The sequence below is a fragment of the Cyprinus carpio genome, chromosome A17, assembly GCF_018340385.1.
Source record: "Cyprinus carpio isolate SPL01 chromosome A17, ASM1834038v1, whole genome shotgun sequence".
NCBI lineage: Eukaryota > Metazoa > Chordata > Actinopteri > Cypriniformes > Cyprinidae > Cyprinus > Cyprinus carpio.
Genome location: NC_056588.1, coordinates 239,847 through 267,346, shown reverse-complemented (window position 1 = coordinate 267,346; position 27,500 = coordinate 239,847). Strand labels below are relative to the sequence as shown.

The 27,500-nt window shown below is 34.3% G+C and overlaps 1 pseudogene; it reads right to left on the bottom strand.

Annotated features, from left to right (window-relative positions):
- LOC109110655 overlaps positions 1-27,500 on the bottom strand; it is a 209,237-nt pseudogene that overhangs the window by 55,322 nt on the left and 126,415 nt on the right.

Genomic DNA, 27,500 nt, shown 5'->3' with positions numbered 1-27,500 from the left:
AATATTCATAAAAAACTATTATTTTCATTATTTATGATTGCAAAAATCACCCTCTTATATTTATGACAAAGCTGACGAATCGGTCGAGTGAATGATTCAACGACTCACTCGGTAAAACTTGCTGGTTTTAGTTTCGTATTTAGAGTATCATTTCATTTTCCAATATTCATAAAAAGATAAAACATCAATGATCATTTATTATCATTATTTATGCAATACTAAAGCTTCTAAAGCTACTTTCTTGTGATGTTTATTCAATGCGTTTCTCTCTGAACACATTAATGACTTTAAATGCTCTTCTGGGGATCATTTCTCAGCCTAATTGATGTGTGATTAATTTCCACCTCGTGTAATTAATTAGCCTAGTTTAAAGTGAAGCTGGTGAAATCAAACCTGTTTGGAAACAGTCATTGTTGATATAGAGATGAAGTCATGCAAGGCTAACACTTGCCGTGTAGTTTTATTTCTAAATGAACCTGATAATGCACAGTCCTTTAGATTTCAGGTTGAGCTGGTTTTCAATCTCTTATGCAATGAGCCGCTATAAATAGAATATCACAACTGAATTCATTATAGAGTCAAAGCCTTCAGGCTTTATTAAAACGCCATCGATCAGAGGCTCATATGATGATATTCTGCTCTCACCGGAGTAAAACCAGTTCTGTTCAGTGTCTTTATAGTGAATGAGAACTGAAGTCAAACATCTGCTGCAGTTTCAGTTCAACACAAAAAAATGAAGCTGACTGCAATGAACATTAGTATCTATTATCATTTTTATTCATATTTTATTACTATCAATATTTAATAATATTATAGTTTTTATTCATATTTTGAATTAATCTGTATTTTTTTTAATGTTATAATTTTTTAAATTATATTTAGATTTTTTTTTTTATGGATAATAACCCTGAGATGGACAGCTCTCATCTTTAAACTTCCCTTGATTTAAATTAAACTAAATTAAATTGAATTTATAATTTTTTTAAAAAATTAGGTTATGATTATTATATTGATCATTAAGTCAGTCACCAATATTTAAGTCACTGGCATTATAATATGTGGTTTAACATGCTACATTATTTCAGGATACCCATGAGGATACCAAAAAAATTTAATTTTCGAAATCAAAAGTCCAAAAACTTTGGTTTTCTTTTTCTAAATTAAATTTTTAATTAAATTAAAAAAAAAATTAAAATAACATTTAAAATTAAATTTTTATATTAAATTTAAATAAATGTTAAATAATGCATAAATATTAGTCCTCGCCATTAAAAGCCATTTAATTACTATGTTAATTTACCTCAAACAAAAAGTTTTTTACAGAAATCTATCATGGTAATACCGGGGTACTGCGAGTGCTGTGTAGTGAGAGCAGAGGGACTGTGTGTCAGATTGAGGGGAGCGTTTGCGAGTTCATTCTCAGACACCATAAGAGCGACTCTTACGGGGCTGCTGGGAAAATCCTGCGCTCAGCTCGTCAGTCAGTCACTCGTCACGAGTCTGTCTGTCAGCAGTAAATAAGTGTTTATAAGGCAGCGCTGATGAATGACCCCCTGAGACACGTCACACACCGAACAAACGCTGAGATCAGCAGCAGCTCACCGAATGGAGATCAACCTGTGTGTGTGTGTGTGTGTGAGAGTGTGTGTGAGAGTGTGTATGTGTGAAGATGTGGTGAATGTTCACTGTGCAGGGAAAAACACTGCAATCAGCAGAACAACCGTGCAGCAGCTTTCTCCATTAAACCCTTGAACTGTCTGAGTAAATCTCACACAGAAACACGTCCGGCACATGTCAAAATGAAATGAAATAAAATTAAAATAGTGAACCTCACAAAATAAAATAAAATAAAATAAAATAAAATAAAATAAAATAAAAAAAGAAAAGAAAAGAAAAGAAAAGAAAATAAAATAAAAAAATAAAAAATAAAAAAAAAATAAAAAAAGAATGAATGAAAGATTGAAAATGGAAAAGAAAAGAAAAGAAAAGAAAAGAAAAGAAAAGAAAAGAAAAGAAAAGTGAATCAGACAGAAACATGTCCGGCTCATATTTCACCCTAAAAAAAACAAAACATAAAAAATAAAATAAAATAAAAAAGTGAATCAGGCAGAAAGATGTCCAGCTCATATTTCACCCTAAAAAATAAAATAAAATAAAATAAAATAAAATAAAATAAAATAAAATAAAATAAAATAAAATAAAATAAAAAAGTGAATCTGACAGAAACATGTCCAGCTCATATTTCACCCTAAAAAAACAAACAAACATAAAAAATAAAATAAAATAAAATAAAAAAGTGAATCAGACAGAAACATGTCCAGCTCATATTTCACCCCCCCCAAAAAAAATAAAATAAAATAAAATAAAATAAAAAAGTGAATCAGACAGAAAGATGTTCAGCTCATATTTCACCCTAAAAAAAATAAAAAAAAAAAAATAAATATAAATAAAATAAAATAAAAAAATAAAATATAAAAAATAAAATAAAATAAAATAAAATAAAATAAAATAAAATAAAATAAAAGTGAATCAGACAGAAACATGTCCTGCTCATATTTCACCCTAACAAATAAAAATAAAATACAATTTTAATCTGACCCCAAAGATAAAATAAAATGAATCCCCAAATTCCTATTAGTATAATGAGAATTGGACAGCGGGGTGTTTAATTGTCATGAACATAATGCCTAATGCCTTAATTTTCTATATGCAAAATGATTTCCCTTCATCTTTTGTTTTGGGGTGAAATATGAGGCTTCTTGTTGATGGGTTTTGTTTTTTTCTGTCAGTAAAGTCGAATGGAGTCGCAGTAAAACAACACATTTCTCTGTGATCCCACACAAATCCAGGACTTTCTGTCTGCGTTCCCTGTGAAATCCACTGGAAAGAACATGATCCAAGAGATGTCTGGCATACGGCTTGCTAACGGACTCCTAAGCTAACACTGGGGACTGAAGGAGTGGAGCTTACAGGGAGCGGCCTGCTCTTCCTCCGTCGACTCGCGCTCAGATCTCTGCGGCTGACCTTTGATCTTATAGACGAGAGCGAGCAGACGAGCTTTAATAGACGAGTCCTGATCCTCCTCCTCCTCCTCCACTGGAATCCCTGCAGGGACACAGATGAAGAACATCAGCACGTTACCCACAATGCCTCACTGCACCCTCCGTCCAGAGCTTGTTCAGCGAGCTTCAAATTCCCCGTCAGTGAGTCCAGACTCCACTAGAGGGCCTCAGCGAGACTTCAAACAACCTGAGAACTACTGCAAATCACAGGAATCACAGTCTGGGAAAACTTGGACAGACATTAAATGTGTGATTTCTAGACCAGGAAATGTCACAGAAATTAATAAAATGCTATAATCATATGGGCATTTGTGTAACAAGCTCTAAAATATTTTATCAGGTATAAATTGAGTAATAATAAAAATTATATTCTTATTCCGTAAATCAAGAACCACTGAAAAGTTCATGGAAATAAATCAGGGATTTTTATAAGGAATACACTTTTTTTTCTAGTTATTCCAGAGTCTAAAATATTTTATCAGGTATAAATAAAAATAAAAAAATAAATAAATCTCCAGTTAATCATGAATGACTGTAAAAGTCTTGAAAATTCATAAAATATTACAACTCCACTGGCATTTTCATAACAAATACATTTTTATCTAGTTATTCAAAACTCTGAAATGTTTTATCGGGTAGAAATTGAGCAAAAAAAAAAAAGTTACATTCTTATCCAGCAAATCAAAAACGACTGTAAAATACTGTACATTAATAAAATATTACAACTCCATTGGCATTTTAGTAATGAACATAATTGTTTCTAGTTATTCAAAGCTCTAAAATATTTTATCAGGTATAAATTGTGCATTTAAAAAAAAAAAAAAAACAAAAAAAAAAAAAAAAGCAAAATTCTTCTCCGGTAAATCAAAAACGACAGGAAAAGTAAAAAATATATTTTTTATATAATTTCTTCTATTTATTCAATGCTCTAAAATATTTTATCAGGTATAAATTGAGCAAAAAATAAATAAATAAATAAAACTTTCTTCTCCAGTAAATCATGAACGGCTGTAAAAGGACTGGAAATTAATAAAATATTATAACTCTATGAGCACTTTTATAATGAATACGCGTTCTTCTAGTTATTCCAAGGTCTAATATATTTTATCAGGTATAAATTTCTCCAGTAAATCATGAACGGTTGTAAAAGTGATGGAAATTGGTTTGAATGATGTTTATTTTTGTAACTTGTTGAAATCGACAGACACTGCTAGTGTTCTTCTCAGGAGAGTCACGCACCGCAGTGCAGCCGCAGCTCGCCGTGGAAGTCGTACAGCTCCTCCTGTATGTCTGCGGGACACGGACAGTCCTCGCCCACCGTGAAGTTCAGCAGCATGTTAATCTGAAACAGAGTCCAAGCGGACAGAGCATGAGCTGCTGGAGACACAGGAAGTGACATCACAGGGCTCTGAGTGCAGGAGAAGCACCTGCTCCTGCGGCGGCGAGCGGAACTCTCTGGTCTTTTTGGCGGTGACGGCGGCCGACATGTTGAGCGCCAGCATCAGCTCGTTATAGCGGAACTTCTGATTGACCTGCAGCTTGGAGACGAAGCTGTCGGAGAACGACACGATGGCCTCGACGCGGTGCCTCAGCTCACAGTCACAGAAATAGTGCAGCAGCTCACACATCTGCAGAAAAACACAGGTTCAGCTTCAGCCAGTCAAATCTCTGAACTCTTCCTTAGTCGTGTGCCGCTTTCTAGTGATTTCTGCTCACACAGGCTGCATTCATTTGATCAAAAATACAGTAAAAATTGTGAAATATTATTATAATTTAAAACAACTGTTTTCTATGTGAATATCTGTTAAACTGTAATTTCTGTGAATATTTTACATTTTATAAATTAAATTCTTAAATTTTATTTTAATCAATTAATATTTACATTTTATTAAAAATGTACAGATGCGTTAAGAATGCATAGTAAAGGAAAGGCAGAAATTGCTGGTGAATTTCACAAATAATTAAAATGAAATGGCAAGTAACACATTAAATAAAATTGACATTCTGAAATAGAAAGATAATTGAATAAAATTTGTTTTATTTACAAATTTAAAAATATTTTTTTTTTGTATTGTGGAGGTGTGTGTATATTATTTTTTTAAAATTATTAGGTGGTGATGTTGTGGTCCTCGGTTACACTTTATTTCAGTGAAATAAAGCAAGAAGCCGTGGTTTACAGTGAATTTATAACAGCTAAGGAACGAAGCAGAGTGACTAAAACCCTCTTAAGCTGTTATAAATTCACTGTAAACCACGGCTTCAGGGTGCTTATTGCTTTTATAAAATGGTTATTCCATATACGTAGTAAGGTTTCACAAAATAAAACAGAGCAAATAAAGTGTAATGATATTAATATAAAAAGTATTCTTCCACCAAACAATGTAGTTCCTCAGAAACAGTTGTGGGTGCAACAAAGTGGTTGCCGAGCAACACACAAACATAAACAAAGGTGTATGTTACTTTGTAGAGTCATTTACAACAGCTTTGAACGCGGCTCAGCCAATCAGAATCAAGGACAGAACTATCTGTTTTATAATAATCACCTGTCGTTTGACAGACTCGGGGAGTTTCTTCTCCAGCAGGCTCTTCACCAGCGCTTTCCCGTCTCTGGCCTCCTCCTCCTCTCCGGCCTCCACCGCCTTCTCCTCGGCTCCCGTCAGCCCCTCTTTGGCGCCGTCGTCCCTGCGCTCCCCGAACACGCCGGGCTCGATGAGCAGCAGGATCTTGTGCACGTCGCGGCTGGTCAGGACTCCCATGGTGAGCAGCGCGCTGATGAGCCGCAGGATCGGCACGAACTGGAACTCCACGCTTCCGCCCACGGGGTCACGGATGTGGTCTCCTCCGCCCTGCACGGCCTCCGTCAGCATGCCGATGGCCCTCTCCTTCAGCACGTCCAGCGGGATCTCCGGGCTGAAGAGGTGCTGCTCGCGCTTGCTGCTGATGAAGCAGGGCGGGCCGAAGCTGAGTCTGGGTTTGAGGCACGTGCTGAGCCCGACGCCTGGAGGCCGGTGCTGCTTGGAGGCGTCGGGGAAGAGGCGGATGCTGCGCGTCTCGGCCGTGATGGGGATGATGAACTCGCTGCTCATCATGCGGCGGGCGGCTCTGGCCGTCTCCAGGTGCACGCTGATGAGGACGTCGTAAAAGCCCTCGCGCAGCAGCCCCGACAGGTACTGGTTGTTGATGGTGTAGAGCAGCTGCGATTGGTCGAGGTGGCTGCAGAGCGCGTGAGCCACACGCGTGTTCCCGTGAGCACACATAGCGCAGTACAGCTTGAGCGTGTGATAGTGGAACTTACGCAGCTCCTCCTGCTCCGACAGCTCCATGATGTCCACACACCTGTGGCACGAGCGTTCACTAATCATACTGAGAAAACTTACAGATGCAGCATTAATTATACACCTGATTTATATCTGATTAAGTCTATTTATAAAAAAAATGCATGACTAAAAATTTATTTTAGTTATAAAAAATAATTTTAAATTAATCTAAATATAAATGTATTTGATTTTAATTAAAAGTATATTTATAAATATAATGCATATTGCTATTTTTATTTTTACATAAAATGTATTACATTTACAAATATCAAAAATAATTAATTTAATGTCAATTATTTATATTCATGAATATAATAAGTATAAATAATTTATAAACGTTTTCAATGTTAAAAATAAAAATTAAATCTCAATATAAATGTATTTGATTTTAATTAAATATATTTTTATATTTTTATTTTCATAAAAAAATTAAATACATAAAATGTATTACATTTACAAATATCAAAAATAATTATTATATTCATATTCACATTTTCAATGTAAAAATAAATATAATGTATTTAATTTTAATTAAAAAATAGAATTTAAATTAAATTTAAATGTCTTACCCTTATAAATGCATAAAAACACATTAAATTAATCATATTTATAAATATAATGCATAGAAATCATTTAGATTTCTAGCTGTATTTAATGCAGACATACTGAATTTTCAATTTACTTTCGTAAGTATCTTTATAAATATTTAAAAAATAATTTAAATTATATTTATCAAAATAATAATCATAGATTTATACTATAAATTTAATTTCAATTGTAAATTAAATTAAATGTGTTATCCTTGTAAATGTATTTTTTGTATTATTTATATTTATAATATAATTTATATTTATATATGTATTTATTTCTCATTTTAAAACAAAAAAAATATTATATTCACAAATATTGAAAAAATATGTATAATTTAATTTAAATAAATTTATATAAACATAATACAAATAATGTATATTTCTACATGTATTTAATTTTTATTAAGAACACATTAATAGTATGTAAGCAATATAAAATTTGCATTTACAAGTCAATATGATAAATAGAAATAATTTATAAATGTAATACATGTTAATAATTTGTATATTATTTTTATTTGATTATTGATTATTTTGGGACTGTGTGCAGGTGTGTACCGGTTCTCCTCAGGGATGTGTACAGCCAGCATCTGCAGCGCTTCCACACACTGCACCATCCATCCGTGTCTCTCGCTGACACGGGCCGTCTCCACCTTCAGAAAGGTGTTGGGCATTCGGCTCCACAGCACCGAGTTAATGGTCTGGACGTCCAGTCGCGGAGGACACTGAGGAACGGGATTCTTGTGTTCGCTCTTAAAGATGGCTGACGAGATGGGCATGGCGTTCTGCACGAGAGGAGTCATAAAAACTCCGATCAGAGAGCGTCACACAGTGCAGAGCAGCTCATGAACACTAATATGACCGTATGAAGCTATGAGGATGTGCTCACCTTGATTTTGGCCAGTTCAAACTGGAAGAGACTTGAGCTTGTGGGCCGCACAAACACAGCAGGAAAGAGTTTTGTGCTGGGCTCCACCTGGACGACAATAGACATTGATTTAATTAAGTTATCCTTACAGTACCAGATACTGCTATTCCTATATTTATCGTTATACAGCAGTTATCATTATAGCAATCGTAACCGATATCGTTACAGATACAGATATTGTTACAGGTCTAGATACTGTTATAGTTATCGTTATATTATATAATCAGTGCTGGGTTATGTAATCTGGAATACATAATCAGATTTAAAAAAAATTAAGTAGTTGTAATTAGCTTATATTACATTTTAAAATACTTGTAATCAGACTAGAGTTACTTTTTTTATCAATAACATGATTACATAATATTCACACGATAGCAATAACTTATAATTGATTGATAATTTATTGAGCAGTCGAATTTGTTCGCACGTTATTTGAGATTCTCAAATAACGTGCGAACAAATTCAACGTGCAGCATGCAAAAATGAACGAGGCTATATCTCTGCACTGGTTTAGCATATTGAGACCAAACTTGGTGTTATAACAACCATGACCTCAGGCTAGCTGAACAGTTTTGGCACAGCGCCACCTAGTGGTCAGGAGATATGAAAAATGGCTATTTTTGCTCATAACTTCTAAATGGTTTTCCAAAAATAAACAACTGGTGTCTTTAGATTCGGTGAAGCATGCCAAGTCGAACCATACCCAACTTTCCCGTTTTGGATTTTGTCATAAACTGATATATTTTAGGAACGCATTGGCATATCGTTATGAAACTCGGTATGTGTCTTCGATATGGAATTACATTTGCTTCTATAAAAATGAACGAAACTTTATAAAACTGAATGTAACTTTATAAAACTGAACGTAACTTTTTCAGAAACTATCAAAAATATGCCATTACAAAAGAAGAAAAAACACAATGAAAATGAAAAAAATTAACTCAGTCGCACAAATTTAACAGGCTCTTCAAATATGCTTCATTCTTGTTGATGTTTTTCAAAGATTCGTTTTCGCTAATATTGTGGATTCTGAATGCATTGCCACAGATTTCGCTTACGTTTCGCAGTTTTTCGTTTGGTGTTTTGACACAAACCTCTCGTGGGGGTGGGCTTAACAGTGATCTACTCTGATTGGATAGTGAGCTTTCAATGGACAGGTGCTCTCTGACCGGGAAGTACAGACGCCACTCAGTGGCGCGCATATTATTTTGGCATGGTATTTTTATTGAACCAAATGTAATTCCATACTTCGACACCATGCCCTGACAGTACGCAAAAACCTTTAAATGAAAAAAGCGTGAAACTATCCGGCGATATATCGGAAAAAAATAATATCGTTATCGATGATGGTGTAGCGTCAATAAATCCCGATACCGTTTTATCGCCTAGGCCTAGTACACGGTATGATCTGGGAAGTTATGGTTATAGTTACAGTAGAGTTAAGTGATGAGCTGAAGGTAACTAGTATGATCTGGGAAGCTCTTTTTTTAGTTATGGTTGGTTATGGTTATTGTTATAGTTACAGTAGAGTTAAGTGATGAGCTGAAGGTAACTAGTATGATCTGGGAAGCTCTTTGTCAGTTATGGTTGGTTATAGTTATGGTTATTGTTATAGTTACAGTAGTGTTTAGTGATGAGCTGACTGTAACTAGTATGATCTGGGAAGCTCTTTGTTAGTTATGGTTGGTTATGGTTATGGTTATAGTTACAGTAGTGTTTAGTGATGAGCTGAAGGTAACTAGTATGATCTGGGAAGCTCTTTTTTTAGTTATGGTTGGTTATGGTTATTGTTATAGTTACAGTAGAGTTAAGTGATGAGCTGAAGGTAACTAGTATGATCTGGGAAGCTCTTTGTCAGTTATGGTTGGTTATAGTTATGGTTATTGTTATAGTTACAGTAGTGTTTAGTGATGAGCTGACTGTAACTAGTATGATCTGGGAAGCTCTTTGTCAGTTATGGTTGGTTATAGTTATGGTTATAGTTATAGTTACAGTAGAGTTAAGTGATGAGCTGAAGGTAACTAGTATGATCTGGGAAGCTCTTTTTTTAGTTATGGTTGGTTATGGTTATGTTATAGTTACAGTAGTGTTTAGTGATGAGCTGAAGGTAACTAGTATGATCTGGGAAGCTCTTTGTCAGTTATGGTTGGTTATAGTTATGGTTATAGTTACAGGAGTGTTAAGTGATGAGCTGACTGTAACTAGTATGATCTGGGAAGCTCTTTTTTTAGTTATGGTTGGTTATGGTTATTGTTATAGTTACAGTAGTGTTAAGTGATGAGCTGACGGTAACTAGTATGATCTGGGAAGCTCTTTGTCAGTTATGGTTGGTTATAGTTATGGATATAGTTACAGTAGAGTTAAGTGATGAAGCTGACGGTAACTGGTATGATCTGGGAAGCTCTTTGTCAGTTATGGTTGGTTATAGTTATGGTTATTGTTATAGTTACAGTAGTGTTAAGTGATGAGCTGACGGTAACTAGTATGATCTGGGAAGCTCTTTGTCAGTTATGGTTGGTTATAGTTATGGTTATTGTTATAGTTACAGTAGTGTTAAGTGATGAGCTGACGGTAACTGGTATGATCTGGGAAGCTCTTTGTCAGTTATGGTTGGTTATAGTTATGGTTATTGTTATAGTTACAGTAGTGTTAAGTGATGAGCTGACGGTAACTAGTATGATCTGGGAAGCTCTTTGTCAGTTATGGTTGGTTATAGTTATGGATATAGTTACAGTGGAGTTTAAGTGATGAGCTGACTGTAGTCTAGTATGATCTGGGAAGCTCTTTTTTTAGTTATGGTTGGTTATGGTTATTGTTATAGTTACAGTAGTGTTAAGTGATGAGCTGATGGTAACTGGTTATGATCTGGGAAGCTCTTTGTGAGTACATGGTTGGTTATAGTTATGGTTATGTTATAGTTACAGTAGTGTTAAGTGATGAGCTGATGGTAAACTGGGTAAGATCTGGGAAGCTCTTTGTGAGTAATGGTTGGTTATAGTTATGGTTATTGTTATAGTTACAGTAGTGTTAAGTGATGAGCTGACGGTAACTAGTATGATCTGGGGAAGCTCTTTGTCAGTTATGGTTGGTTATAGTTATTGTTATTGTAATAGTTACAGTAGTGTTAAGTGATGAGCTGACGGTAACTAGTATGATTTCTCTGGGAAGCTCGCTTTGTCAGTTATGGTTGGTTATAGTTATGGATATAGTTACAGTAGAGTTAAGTGATGAGCTGACTGTAACTAGTGATGATCTGGGAAGCTCTTTTTTAGTTATGGTTGGTTATGGTTATTGTTATAGTTACAGTAGTGTTAAGTGATGAGCTGATGGTAACTGGTATGATCTGGGAAGCTCTTTGTGAGTAATGGTTGGTTATAGTTATGGTTATTGTTATAGTTACAGTAGTGTTAAGTGATGAGCTGACGGTAACTAGTATGATCTGGGAAGCTCTTTGTGAGTAATGGTTGGTTATAGTTATGGTTATTGTTATAGTTACAGTAGTGTTAAGTGATGAGCTGAAGGTAACTAGTATGATCTGGGAAGCTCTTTGTCAGTTATGGTTGGTTATAGTTATGGTTATAGTAACAGTAGAGTTAAGTGATGAGCTGACTGTAACTAGTATGATCTGGGAAGCTCTTTTTTTTAGTTATGGTTGGTTATGGTTATTGTTATAGTTACAGTAGTGTTAAGTGATGAGCTGATGGTAACTGGTATGATCTGGGAAGCTCTTTTGTGAGTAATGGTTGGTTATAGTTTATGGTTATTGTTATAGTTACAGTATGTTAAGTGATGAGCTGACGGGAACTGGTAAGATCTTGGGAAGCTCTTTGTGAGTAATGGTTGTTTATAGTTATGGTTATTGTTATAGTTACAGTAGTGTTAAGTGATGAGCTGACGGTAACTAGTATGATCTGGGAAGCTCTTTGTCAGTTATGGTTGGGTTATAGTTATGGTTATTGTTATAGTTACAGTAGTGTTAAGTGATGAGCTGACGGTAGCTAGTATGATCTGGGGAAGCTCTTTGTCAGTTATGGTTGGTTATAGTTATGGATATAGTTACAGTAGAGTTAAGTGATGAGCTGACTGTAACTAGTATGATCTGGGAAGCTCTTTTTTAGTTATGGTTGGTTATGGTTATTGTTATAGTTACAGTAGTGTTAAGTGATGAGCTGATGGTAACTGGTATGATCTGGGAAGCTCTTTGTGAGTAAATGGTTTGGTTATAGTTATGGTTATTGTTATAGTTACAGTAGAGTTAAGTGATGAGCTGACGGTAAACTGGTATGATCTGGGAAGCTCTTTGTGAGTAATGGTTGGTTATAGTTATGGTTATTGTTATAGTTACAGTAGTGTTAAGTGATGAGCTGACTGTAACTGGTATGATCTGGGAAGCTCTTTGTCAGTTATGGTTGGTTATAGTTATGGTTATAGTTACAGGAGTGTTAAGTGATGAGCTGACTGTAACTGGTATTATGTGAGAAGATCTTTGTGAGTAATGGTTGGTTATGGTTATGGTTATTGTTATAGTTACAGTAGTGTTTAGTGATGAGCTGAAGGTAACTAGTATGATCTGGGAAGCTCTTTTTTTAGTTATGGTTGGTTATGGTTATGGTTATAGTTACAGTAGAGTTAAGTGATGAGCTGAAGGTAACTAGTATGATCTGGGAAGCTCTTTTTTTAGTTATGGTTGGTTATGGTTATGGTTATGGTTATAGTTACAGGAGTGTTAAGTGATGAGCTGACTGTAACTGGTATTATGTGAGAAGATCTTTGTGAGTAATGGTTGGTTATAGTTATGGTTATTGTTATAGTTACAGTAGAGTTAAGTGATGAGCTGAAGGTAACTAGTATGATCTGGGAAGCTCTTTTTTTAGTTATGGTTGGTTATGGTTATGGTTATAGTTACAGTAGTGTTTAGTGATGAGCTGAAGGTAACTAGTATGATCTGGGAAGCTCTTTGTCAGTTATGGTTGGTTATAGTTATGGTTATAGCTACATGAGTGTTAAGTGATGAGCTGAAGGTACCTGGTAGGTTGTAGGAATCTCTTTGCCGTTGACGGTAAACGCTAACAGACCCGTGGCCAAATTGATGAGGCATCCAATCTCTAAATCCACGTTGCTGCGGCTGGACGTGTGGGCGGTGCTGGTGATGTCTCCACCCCACACCATGTAACAGTTACTCCTCTTCACGCTGTCACGTGACACAGAGACGTCAGCGCATCACATGACCCATCACAACACATCACATGGTAACCGTGAGCGCTCACCTCTCATGCACGCGGCCCCGCTCGTCTCCCAGGGTAACGGTCACTGAGCGGTTCTTGCTGAGGCTGAAGTGGTTGCTATAGTAATGGTAGTCAGGGGTGACCCATCCGACACACACGAAACGGGGGGGGTGTTGTGACGCGCGAATATCGTGAGAGTGTTATTATTGTGGGGGAGAGATACCACGCTCAAATCACACATCCTGAGGAGTCATGTGACCTCACAAATATTATATGGAGCTCTTTCTGGAGCTTGAGGGTCAGTAAAGGCCCGATCAAACCAAAAACAATAACTATAACAATAATTATACCCAATCACTAGCGAATAGCAGAATCCACATCAGAACTATAACGATAACAACAAAGAGAATGACAGACAATAAAAACATTCAATAAAAAAAATCTAACTTTTAAAGCGTGTGCTGCGATTACGTTTACTATCCGTCGTATGAATGCTAATCATAGTTATCATTATAGTTATTATATTTATTATTATAGATATTGTAGTGTCATTATATTCATCATTACAGTTATAGTTACATTGTTATGATTATATTTAACATTATAGTTATATTTATCATTATATGTATCACTACAGTTATCGTTGTTACTATTGTAGTTGTTAATGTTACAGTTATCATTATAGTTATTAGTTATTTGTTATAGTTTTAGATATTGCTATAGTTATTGTTACTACTTTTTCTTCTTTATAAATTATTATTATAATTATGATTATCATTATAGTTATCATTATTTATATCATTATAGTTATAGTCATGATTATAATTATCATCTTTATTATTATAGTAATCTATATTGTTATTATTATATTTGATGTTGAATTTACCATTCGTTATTATATTTATCATTATATGTATCACTACAGTTATCGTCGTAATTGTTATAGTTATCATTATAGTCATCATCATCGTTACTCTACTTATCATTATATTGTTATCACTATATTTATCAGTTATTATTATAGTTATCACCATAATTAATATAGTAATTGTTATAGTTACAGATATCGTAATCGTTATATTTAATATATAACTTTATATTTACCATTAAAGTTTTTAGATTTATCGTTATAGTAACTATATTTATTGTTTTGGTTATCAATACAGTTATTATGTTTCCTGTTATATTTATTGTTACATTTATAGTTATATTTATCATTGTACTTACTGTTATAGTTATCTTTACAGTTATAGAGACTGTCATTGTTATATTTATCATTATAGTTCTAATGATATGTTCTAATGTTATAATGAAAGAACTTATTTCACTGGCAAAGAACTTAGAAAACGCTGACATCGAAAAATGCAAATAAAAAGAACCTAAATTAAATATCAATAACCTTTATTCTCATAACGGTTCTGGAGGAGAAGAGGCTTCGATGCTGATTACTTACTGTGGTGATGCTGCTGTAATCTGTTCTCCTGGCTTCATCCGAGTGTTTGGTGGACTTCACTGGATGCCTTTAGAAACGTTCAGATGATAAACAAACAAAGAGGAACAAGAGCTCTGAATGACTGGTTCAGGATGCCGGAATCACACTGATTTCTCATGCCGTCGTCTTCTCTGACCTGTGTCTGAGCTTGAGCGGCTCGTCCTCACACAGGCCGTTGATGTGCGTGCAAGAGCTGCTCCTGAAGCTGGAGTGAGACTCCACAGGCATGCTGAGTCTGCAGAACACCATGTCAGCGTTACTGTTCTGTGTCCCGAACGTCTTATGGGTGACTTTGAGACACGGCGGACCGTCCACCGTCCCGTCGATCCGGGTGACCTGCACACACGGCGGGATTAAAACACCGCGGAGTATGCAGGGAGCTCTGTGGATTTTTGGAGGGTGATGAAGATTTTCTTTAAATGTTTTTTAGAGAAATGATGGAAAAAACTGATGGAATAAATTAAGGGAACACAAAGCACCTATATGGTCTTGTCTAGCGAGCACAGTATTTGCAAGTTTGAAAATGCAGCTTCATGCAGATTTCTATTACTTTTTCATTACAAAATTGCTTAAAGGGATAGTTCCACCATGATTTACTCACGCTCAAGCAATCCTAGGTGTGTATGATGTTCTTCTTTCAAACGAATATAAACTGAGTTATATTTAGAAATATCCTGGCTTCCAAGCTTTATAATGGCAGTGAATGGGTGTTATTTTTCAATAGCCCAAAAGAAGTCCAATAAAGTGCATCCATCCATCATAAAAAGTGCCTCACACGGCTTCGGGGGGTGAATAAAGGCCTCCTGTGTCGGATATATGTGTTTTTGTGTGAAAGATATAATTTTTTTATTTTTAATTTAATATAATATATTGTTTGCACTAACTGTCGTACGCGCGTCATTCCGACGGATGACCCGTAGAACGTAGCATGTAGCGTAAGCTCCACTGAGAATATGCTAGTCTCGCGAGAACCGATGTTTGTTTACAGGAGCAAAGGAAGCAAAAATTCCTTAACAAAAGTCTCCTCTTGGTTTATATCGAAATCCTCCCACATTTTTGTTTTGTGCTTCTAATTCGTGACTGGTGTTTTGTTTTGCTCTCTTACTTCTCACCAGAGCTTACGCTACGCCTACATCATCCGCCACATCATCAATGTGCGTACAACAGTCAGCGAAAGCTTGAGATTATGGTTTATTAAGTTTTAAATAAGGACATTTTTCTAACACAAACGCATTGATTCGCTACAAGAGGCCTTCATTTACCCCCCGAGCCGTGTGAGACACTTTTTTATGATGGATAGATGCGCTTTATTGGACTTCTTTTGGACTATTGAAAAATAACTCCCATTCACTGCCATTATGAAGCTTGGAAGAGCCAGGACGTTTTTTGATTTAACTCTGATTGGATTCGTCTGAAAGAAGAAAATCATACACACCTAGGATTGCTTGAGCGTGAGTAAATCATGGTGGAATTTTCATTTTTGGGTGAACTATCTCTTTAACTTTAATATGGAAATAACTTCTACTGTACCTTCTGATGGCACTGCATTATGCTTTGTTTTCCAGTACAAACGTTTAAACTTCCTTAAATCAAGACAGATTTACTGGAGAAGCACACTGACAGAAGACATGAAGTCTTGTTCTCTGAGAAACTGTTTAAAATGAAGTGAGTTTATGATTAAAACAAGAACAAATATCTGCCAGTGTGCTCAGAAAAATGCATGTAATTCAACGGGAAAACAAGTTTTTAAACCCCACTGGCAGATATTTGTTCTTATTTTAATTATAAACTCACTTTGTTCAATTTCACAGAAAACAAGACTTTTATGTTCATTTAATTTTGCATCTCTAGTAAATGCATCTTGATTTAAGGATGTTTAGATATTTATATCGGAAAGCAAGACAAGTATGCCGAGGAAGATTTCCATTTTTTGCAGTGCTGCAACATTTAATGAATTTAAGACTTTCAGCTTTTTAAGGCCTTAATCTGTGTTATTTATGCTTATTAAGACCATTTTAGAGCCACACAAACCCTGACACAGGACCGAACAGATGCATTCATATTGATCTGGAACATTTCCATCCGAATCGATGCGAACGGCCCTGTGAGGTCCCGGGGGAACCCAGAACAGCTCTTTCAGGAACAAAAGCAGTTCATTAAGGTTCGACGGGACACTGAGAACGAAAGGAAGGTCTCGAGGCTCATCCGCTCGTGCTCACCGCGATGTGATGGTGGTCTTTGGGCACGTTGCAGAAGGTGGGCAGGCGTTTGCTGAACCACATGGTCACCTCTCGGTTCATGTTGACGGCGAAGGGCTCGAAGCCCTCCTGCAGGCCACACATGGTGTAGTACTTAAAGGTGCTGGCGTCCTTCCCCAGGTTCATACGGCCCACCTGAGACAGACCCAAACTACAGACCGGGATGAAACCTGGAAGACCAGAGACGCCGACGGTGATCTAACGGCTGAGAATGATTGCAGTATGCAACATAATATCCAAACACTAGATCATTTTGTCTTTCTGATGTTCTTCAGTCAAATATTCTCCACAATAAAAAAACACTCAAAACACAGAAGAACATTCAAGACTCCATAAAACCACAAGACGAGTGCTTTTGTATTGATGTAGTTCCTTTTAAAACAGGAAGCTGGGGCAAGAAAAATGGCTCTTTTTGGACAAACGTTTGTTGCATAATGCATAAAAATGCATAATAGAAAACAAATTAAACAAAAAAAAACAACAATTAAATAATTAAATAAATAAAAAAAATTTAATAAATTAAATAAAAAACAAACAAATAAATAAATACAAAGAAATGTAAAAAAAAATATAGATATAATAAAATGCATAAATATATAAAGAATTGTAAAAAATAAACAAATAAATAAATAAATACAGAACTATAATATCAAAACAATGACAAAAAAACAAACAAAAATGAACAAACAATATATAAAATAATAAATAAATAAATAAATAAATAAATATGTATGGATGCACATGTGTATCATACATATATTGTGTGTTTTAATTTATATGTATATTTATATGTGTATATAATCTGTATTTGCTTTTTTTTTACACTAGCACACAGATGCACCAAAGTTTTTTTTTTTCAGGGTCATTAAGGCATTGAAATCAGATCAGATGAAGTTCTCTAACCAAGTGATGCTGTGTGTGTTTTACAATACTTGTGTTTTAGATAAATGTATGCATGTATTGTATGTATATATATATATATATATATAGTATATATTATATATATTATATATATATATATATATAAATATATATAAATATATATAGATATGTTTTTCTATTTTTACTATAGAGCACTAGGTCTGTATGAATAAAGCTTGACTTGACTGACCGTCGTCAATGTCAAAGTCAGCGAAGCACAGCTCAGAGCCCTTGTTGGTGATCAGGATTTCTCCGTTCAGGGTGAAGATCATGGATTTGTCCTCCAAGTTGATCATACAACCCACAACATCACCAGCGTGCCAGCAGCGTCCGAACAGACTTGCTGCCCTAGAGGGAGACGATGACCCTGCAGAACCAACCAAGGAGCGTTCAGATCAATGTCCAAAAACACATCAAGGCGTCCAAAAGTCTTCGGACCGGATCAGATCTAGAAAATTGGCTTGATCAAAAGAAAAATTCTGAAATATATGCTATAACAATATGCTATATATATATATATATACAGTACAGGTCAAAAGTTTGGAAACATTACTATTTTGAATGTTTTTGAAAGAAGTTTCTTCTGCTCATCAAGGCTGCATTTATTTGATCAAAAATACAGAAAAAACTGTAATTATTGGTGATTTTATATTATTATACAACTTAAAATAATTGTTTTTAAATTTATTATACTAAAATTATCATTTATTTCTGTGATGCAAAGCTGAATTTTTAGGATCATTATCACATGATCCTTTAGAAAATCATTCTATATAGATGATTCATTATCAAAGTTGGAAACAGTTCTGCTGCTTAATATTTTTTTCAGAACATGTGATTACTTTTGTAGGATACTTTTGATGATAAAGAAAAAAAAAAAAAAGAAGAAGGAAGCTATGGTTTTTGAAATATAAATATTTTGTGATAACAATATACACTACTGGGTCAGTAATTTAGGGTCAGTAATTTTTTTTTCTTTCTTTTTTTTTAATATAAAATCAATACTTTGTAGTTCAGCGAAGGATGTGTTTAAATTGATAAAAAGTGATAGTAAGAAAATATATTATTAGAATATATATATTAGCTTTTTTATTTATTTTGAATAAATGCATGTTCTTTTTAACCTTTTATTCATCAAATATATTAGACAGCAGAACTGTTTCCAACACTCATAAATCAATCAGAATATTAGCAAATGATTTCTAAATGATCATGTGAGAGACTGGATGTTACATGTGACACTGAAGGCTGGAGTAATGATGCTGAAAATTCAGCTTTGCATCACAGGATAAATTTATTTTTTTAAAGTAGATTCAAATAGAAACTATTATTTTAAGTTGTAATAAATTTTCACAATATTACTGTTTTTTTTTCTGTATTTTGATCAAATAAATGCAGGCTTGATGAGGCAGAAGAAACTTCTTTTCAAAAACACATAGCTTCTTTCAAAAACATTAAAAATAGTAATGTTTCCAAACTTTTGGTCTGTACTGTATATATGATAGCATCATCTAGCTAAGGGTTAAAACATGTTGGGATCGCCTAGTCTCAGTCTCAGGTTTTCTTCAGAAAATGCACATATCTAGTCGGTATTAGTCGTTTATCCCTGTATATTACGAAGGGGTCAAAAGTAGTTTCTAACAGCTGCATGTACAGTGAGTTTTTACGGATTTGTTGTGGCTGAGACGAGGCTCGTACTGTTTTAAAAAAAATAAAAAAAAAAATGGAAGGCGATGTTAGTGTTGTTTTGTTTTTGGTCTTATCAAATAAAAACACACACAGCGAGCTAACGCTGCTACTCGACCCGCTGTTCTTTACACAGCTAGCAGCCTATATTGTGACATGTGATCTCATTCCAAGAGAGCTGGGATTTGGTAGTGTGAGAAGTGTGTAAACGTCCCAAAAGAACGATTCTGAACAACCAAACACTGTATTTTCAAATCCAGATCGTTCTGATCCAGACCAAACTTTTGGAACTGGGTCCCGATGATATCAGAAACCCAAGCTTTCTCCGTTTCCAGCGGTCAGGAGATCCCGTCTGCTCAGGTCTGTCTCTCCACTCACCCGCATGACCGTCCGAAGACGAAGGCCTGCTCGTCCGTCTCCCAGCTTCCAACGTCGGGTTTGCAGCCGGGGCCGAGCCAGCCCACCCGCTGTCATGTCTCCCCCGTCACCGCCTCGAAACGCGAAATACCACCGGGCCCGTCTTCACCGCGTAAGTGCGCCTCACACGCGAAGAAAGCGGAAGAAGCGGATCTTATCGATGCTCAGCCGCTCCACCACATGGACCTGAGACACAGGCAACGGTACAAACACAGCTGTAGCACCAAAAGTGTTTTTTTACTGTTTTGTTTTTGTTGTATGTAGTGAGGTGTGGGGTGTCTGAGATGAACTGAATCAGACAAAAAAAATTATTTCATGTTCCCCATTATATCATAAAAACATTTTGTTTTCCTTTTGCATATCTGAGAGTAAGTTCTGATAAAAATAAATAAATAAATATTAATAAATAAATCTTTTATTTTGTTAGTATGGAATGCCCAAAATAAGTCATAAATTAATACATAAATATGCAAAGAAATGTTAAAAAAAAAATTCTTAACTAAATAAATATACAAAGATGTCAAAAACCAATAATATTCAAATACACACATAAATATATATATATATATAAAAAAAAAAAAAATACAGAAGTAAATATACAAACATATTACCAAAATCTAAATTAAATAAATAGCTGCATAATAAGAAATGTAAAAAAACCAAACAAACAAACAGTCTTTTGCTTGATTGCATTTTAATGTTTTTATTTATTTATTTATTATTTTGGCACTTTTGGCACTCCATATTCTTGAGTGGGATCAGTTTGCTCTTTTTGATTGAATTTAATTCAACGTCCTAAAGACCAGCATCAGTGTGAGCTCCATAACTGAGAGTTTCTTTAAAGCCCTCCATCAACGTCCACGAGTGAATGAAGCAGAGAATCGATTCAATCAGAAAGCAGAGAAAGAAAGCCACCCTGAACAAACCACCGTTTACTGCGCTCAGTAAACTAAGGATTAGAGTTAATTCACTCCAAACTCCACTTAAAAAACACTGATTGCAGATATTAACCCTTAACTCATATTACAGCTTATTCTAAACACAAAATAACAAGCAAATATTTTCCTAGGTACAGGTGACTTTAAATGTTCATTAATCTATAAAATAATGTTTTATATTGCTACAATTCAATACATAAAAATGAAGACTGAAGGGCCCCCTTCAGAGGACCCCCGACGAATACTAAAACATAAAACACTGAGAAAACAGAAAGCACAAAACAGTAATAAAAACAATAAACACAAGAATAACAATAAAAACAAAAGAGATTTAAACAGATGCAATAGTTATAGGGTTATAAGGAAAAAAATTGAGAAGTTGTTGAGAAGTTGTAAGAAGTTCGAGAGTTTTAGGACATAATGGCTTATTACTTTAAATAAAAAAGAGAGAGTTTTTTTAAAAGAAATCAAGAGTTAGTTTGCGTCATCATAAGAATAATAAACAACAAAATAAACAATAGGAATATACAGAAATATAACAATATTAATGAAAAGCTGAAAAAATTGAGAAGTAATAAACAATTCCATACATTCCAGATTTTTTGGATTTAATGACTTATTTGTCATTAAGAAAAGAGTGAAGCCTCTGCCACTGATAGTTCAACAATTAAATAATAATTATTAATAATTAATTAATTAATTAATTAATAATTAATTTAAAAGCTGAAAGAAATTAGAAGTAATTGATTATTAATAATAAAAATATTATAAAAATAATATAGATGGTATTTAGAAAGAAAATTAAAAATAAAAAGAAAAAAAGAAAAAACTGAGGGAAAAAAATGTGTGTTGAAAATGTATGATGAGAATTAAACGTTTAGAATTATGAATATTTTTGTGAAAAAAAAAATCTGACACAAATTGGCGAAGAAAAACTGAGAAGTAAAAATAAATCTGAAAAAAAAAAAAGTTGGAAGTAAAAGTTTAGAAGTAAAAAAAAAAAAAATCTGAAATGCAAGTTAAAAAAAATTTGTGAAATTTTGAGAATTAAAAAATAATCCAAAACTAAAAGAGTAATAAAAAAAACAACTTCTTTCTTTTAGATCTGAGTCTGTGACAGTGTTTCCCCTTGTTCCTCATTTCTATAAGATTGGTGTTCTCACCGGCGTCCTGGGTCGTGGCGGCTCGAACGTGTGAAGATCCCGTATCCGATCAGCGTGCGAATGGCTTCCCGAAGACTGTCCCGGTTGGATTTCTTGCGGCGCTTCATCACGTAAAGGCGTACTGCACCAGACGAGGGTTTCCGCTTGCTCCTTCCACATCCTGCAGGGAGAGGGAGAGAGAAGGGGGGAAAGGGAGGGCGGGAGGAAAAAGGGGAGAGAGGAGAAGAGAGAGAGAGGGAAGAAAAAGGAAGAAAGGAGAAGATGAGGGAGAGAAGTTGGGGAGGAGAGAGAGATGAGAGAGCGGAGGAAGAGAGCGAGAGAGATGAGAGAGAGAGAGAGAGAGAGAGGGAGAGGCGCTCTGTGATTTGGCTCATACAGAATTAATAGGCTGGTTATCTGCCTTATGAGGGAGGACATCATTATCCCAGCATCCTCTCTCACCTGCTGGAGAGCCGTAGGTTCCAGCCATGTTTGATGCGGTTCTTTGGCCCAGACGTTGGTGAAGCGTTTTTCTGACAGTTTGTCCCACCAGCAGCTCCTGGACCGGCGCTCAGTTTGACGTCTGACAGATCCAGCTGCGATGGCTATAGCCGTTAGCAATCATTATATACTTGCACAAAACACGCCGCACGCTAATGAACAACAACCACAGGGTCTAGTGCCCTTACTTGTTCTTAGTTTACTTTCTAGTTCACTACACACACACTGAGGCCTAACGAGCGCCTGTCATCAGATAAACCAGCTGGAAAATCACTGCAGCTTTGACATAATGTACACTAAACAAAAATATTTTTATTAAATGAACAGGAATAATGGGAAATAAATTAAAATTACAACTGAAATAAAAATAAATGAAACCTAAATAGTAATATTTAAAAAACAAACTAATAAAAGTGACATAATAAATGTAATAAAAACAACTAAAATTAAAACAAAAACTTTAATATAAAAAAACCTAATTAAAAATATTAATAAAATCTATAATTGAATGATGATAATATAATAATCAAAAGCTAAAAATGAACACACCATAAAACTTAAATAAAAATATGAATAAAGAACTACTAATAGTATATTAATAATGCTAAAGTAAACATTGTTTAAGCACTAAAATTACTAATGGGAAATAAAAAAAAATAAACACAAAAAACTAACAATAAAAAATGTCAAAAAAGCCCGCAAACAAAATAAAAAATAAAAAAACTTTAAATATAAAAATAAAATGTAATTAAAAATATTAATAAAATCTATAGATGAATGATAATATACATCAATAATAGCTAAAAATGAACTAAAACTAAAACTGAAATGAAAATAATGTCGACACGAATAGCAATATTTAAAAAAATAAAATAAAATGACAAAAGCACAAAACAAAATTACTAAAAATTAAACTAAACTAAAAATATAAAAATAAAAATTCAAAACCATTAAATAAAAAACTAAAACAGTATATTAATAATACTTAAATCCCACTGGTGTGAAGATGAAAGGGATTTCTAATGAAAGGTGTTTGCGACGCAGATCATGTGTGGCAATGCATTGATTGAGTGCATTGTGGATCGTCTTGATTGGAGACCTCACGTTTAGGGCGCTTGAGCTCTTAGCTCCTCTTCAGCGTTTTTGACCTTCACCCGACCACAGACAGCCCAGCGCCAGCAGAGTCCTGAAAAACACGCGGCACCACACTTGACACCACTGCTGCCGTCAAAACCCAATGCTGGAGACCACGGCGCATAATAAAGCGCTCAAAGACACCGATTTCTGAATGAATGAGTTTGAACGAATCGGGTGAACCAGTGATTCAATGATTCAGTGATTCAATGATTCAGTGATTCAATGATTCAGTGATTCAGTGATTCAATGATTCAGTGATTCAATGATTTAGTGATTCAATGATTCAGTGATTCAATGATTCAGTGATTCAATGATTCAGTGATTCAATGGCCCATTCATTTACTTCATTCCTGAATCAATCAGCCGTTTGAACGAGATCAAAAATGAAATGATGATCAAATGAATTCACGCTGGCCGTTTGAGTTTCTAATTTAGAGAATATCATACATATTTACATATTAATACAAAATCTGGAAAACAAAACATCCATATTAATAAAAACTCAATCTAAAAAGGATAGTTCTACCCAAAAATGTAAAATTAAAAAGAAAATGAAGACAATAAAATACAATTCTAAAAGCTACTTTCTATGTCATGCTTTTCTCATTTAACACAATGATGCTCTTTAAATTTACAATTTTAATTTCAAAGTGGAACAGTAGGATTTTGTAATGTTTTTTAATGAGTGTCTCTTTGTATTTCAGATTAAATGGCAGATCTAGATTCTATTCATAAGAATCCTGCAAAAAGTGCTCAACTGTGTTCAACATTGCTAATAATCAGGAAAGTTTCTGAGCAGTAACCATCCTATTAGAATGATTTCTGAAGACATGTGACACTGAAGACTGGAGTACGATGCGAAAAATCCAGCTGCGCCATCACAAATACATACACAAAACAGAGATCAAGAGGGAAAAAAACCGCTGTTTCAATAGTAAAAATATTTCCGGAATATCCTGCTTCGCTGTATTTTGATCAACAAATGCGCTTGGTGAGCCGAAGAATTCTTTAAACACTATTTTGGATGCTACTCTACCGTGACCTGATTGGTGGGTAGATTTAGGCCAAAGCGTGCGAAATCGCATATAGGCTTGGAGTGTATGACAGCGTTTTGTGGGAATAATTAGATTAAAATTGAAGAATCAACGTACAGCCCAGAGACAAATAGCAGTTTTGTGGTCTGATCCTTTGAAGATGACGCGGCTCTCACTGGTGTTCGGTGTACATCTGCAGGTTGTAGTTCCTCCGGTTTCTGGCAGTTTGGAGAGACATCACCAGACACGGATGCAGAGCCGCTTGTTATCCTCTCTGATCTGAGAATGAAACCGCGGCAATCAGACGAACACACGGGAATACAGAGCACCTCGCACACGCTCACTACACAGGAAGTCACGGAGTGGTTTCTGGAGCTGTCTGGAGCTGATGAGGTTTTCATCAACCAGAAACAAAAAACACCATTGCGCACACGACCGCTCTGGCTAATTGACATGCGATGATTGAGGAAACACATATGATTTGCACGACAACAGATTGATCTGAACGTAGAGCGCTTTACAGCTAGAACAGAGTTTGTCTGTAAATGACAATTAACAAGGATTTTTCTTGTTCATTTTATGTAAAGTGGCTTGACACAGGTTATTTACACTATTACTGACATTACTATTTATCGTTTGTATTTAATATATTGAAAATTTTTATATTTTATTATATACTATTTTAAATATTAAAATATTTTGTTTGTTTGTTGCATTATAATTTCGTTAAAAATTTAATTTAATTTTCAAAAAAAAAATTGTTTCTTTTTTAAAAAACTCTCATTAGTTGTTATTATTTTTGTTTTCGTTTAGATTTATTTCACATCAAGTTAAACTAAATGGAAATGCAAAATGTTTTATTGGCAACTAGCTGAAATTAAGTTTTTATTATTATTATTATTATTATTATTATATTTTATTTATTTATTTATTATTTTAATTATATTTATTTCAGTTAGTTTTTTTGTTTTTTTATGTACATTCAAGTGCCAAAAATGGTTTACGGTTTTATTTAGTTACTTATAATAACCCTGCTTTGAATAATCTGTATTGGTAAAGCACTAAACGAAATTAAAGTTTTCTGAAAAAAAAAACTGCTTCTAGTTCATTTGCTTCGGACCAAATGAGAACAACCCTTTTTCTAACAGAAATGTGAATTGAAAACAATTAACAACTGAATTTGGTGATGTTCTCTTGATTACGTTAGTAAAAAACAAAGAAATAGTAAACGAATAAATAAATGAATAAAAAAAATAAACATGAAACTATAATTAATATTTAAATAAATTAGTAACAAAAATAAGTGTAAATTATACAAAATTGTAAGCGGTCTGTTTCCGACCCTCAAGTGGCATGAAACAATTTGTCATTAGAGAATTACAATTACATTATTGAGTAAGAATCCGAATGTGGAAATAAATAACAAAATAGTTAGCATTTGAAGTGTTCTGGTTCACTTCTCTTGAAGTGCATTAAAAACACCTCCTAGCTGAACTCTTTTCCCGGTCACTTATATTAAAGATGCAGTGATGCATCGAGGCAAAACACCGTCTGAAAGCCCTTATTCCATTCTCTATTAGATAGACGATATTACAAAGTTCATTCAAGTCTTATAGGTGTTACAGTTTGTTACGAAACAACTCACAAAACAAGATCATTACAATAATTACAGCTATTTTTAAACGAATGACCAGTAAGGGAATTGAGAGATTTCAGATCAACAAAAGAAGGAAGAGTCGTGGATTCAAGCGAGCTGAGCTCGGGGTCAGGCGTTCCGCTAACGAGCTCTCGTCACACAACATTCAAATCTGAGATCAGCAGCTTATGCCAAAGGCCCTAAGAGGTGAAACTCTGCTCATTTACAGACCAGAGAATGAAGTAGGGGGAACTAATGACATGCGCTTATCATAAAAACAACACAAACACATCATCTGCTGCTTTTAACGCCCAGCATACACCACCGTCCAGGCCCTCATAATGCATTCGGCTCATTCGGGACCGGAGAGAACATTAAATAAAACAAACACAACAACAACAACAAAAAAAAAATAATGTTTTTTGTAAGGTCACAAAACATTGCAAATGTTTTAAGACCATCAAAATACACATCATTAACAACAACAACAAAAAAAAAATAATGTAGGATAAACCATTTTAAACAGCCGTTTGTGTTGGACGAGTATGGGAGCATTCATTAGTGTCAAAAATACTTTCTGTAAAATTATCTATGGAGTTAAATTAGTGCCAAAAATATATACTTTGATATAAAATGTTTTTGCCTTTTCTCCATGTCTCACACCTCTCGAAAGTGAAGTTATGCACAAGTAAAATGAATTTTTTTGAAAAACTAATTTGAGTACTATTATGTTGTTGTGTTAGAAATAAATATGCAGATTTCATAAATTTGGACTGTTTGGAGAAATCGTGAGTTCATGATTACATAGGAATATAATTAAATCAATTCATTCCAAGAGGTTAATAATGATAACTCTTGAGATATATGTTCTTACAAACTGATATGATACACTGATTTATCAAAGGAAAAGTTTTCCAATAAAATTATATATGTATATAGAAATACACGTCTGCATCAACGAGTTGGGATCCCAGAAAGATTGTAATGTTTTTTTTTTAAAGAAATCTCTTCTGCTCATCAAGATGATGTGATATTGGTCAGAAAACAAAAAATAAAAAAAAAAGTAATATTGTTATTATTAATTTTATTATATAAATTATATAAAAATTATAATTAAATACACATATATTTACATTTATGATATTTTATGAGATTCATTGTATTATATAATTAAAAATAAAAAACCAAAAATATTAGAGAGAGCATAATTAAAAAA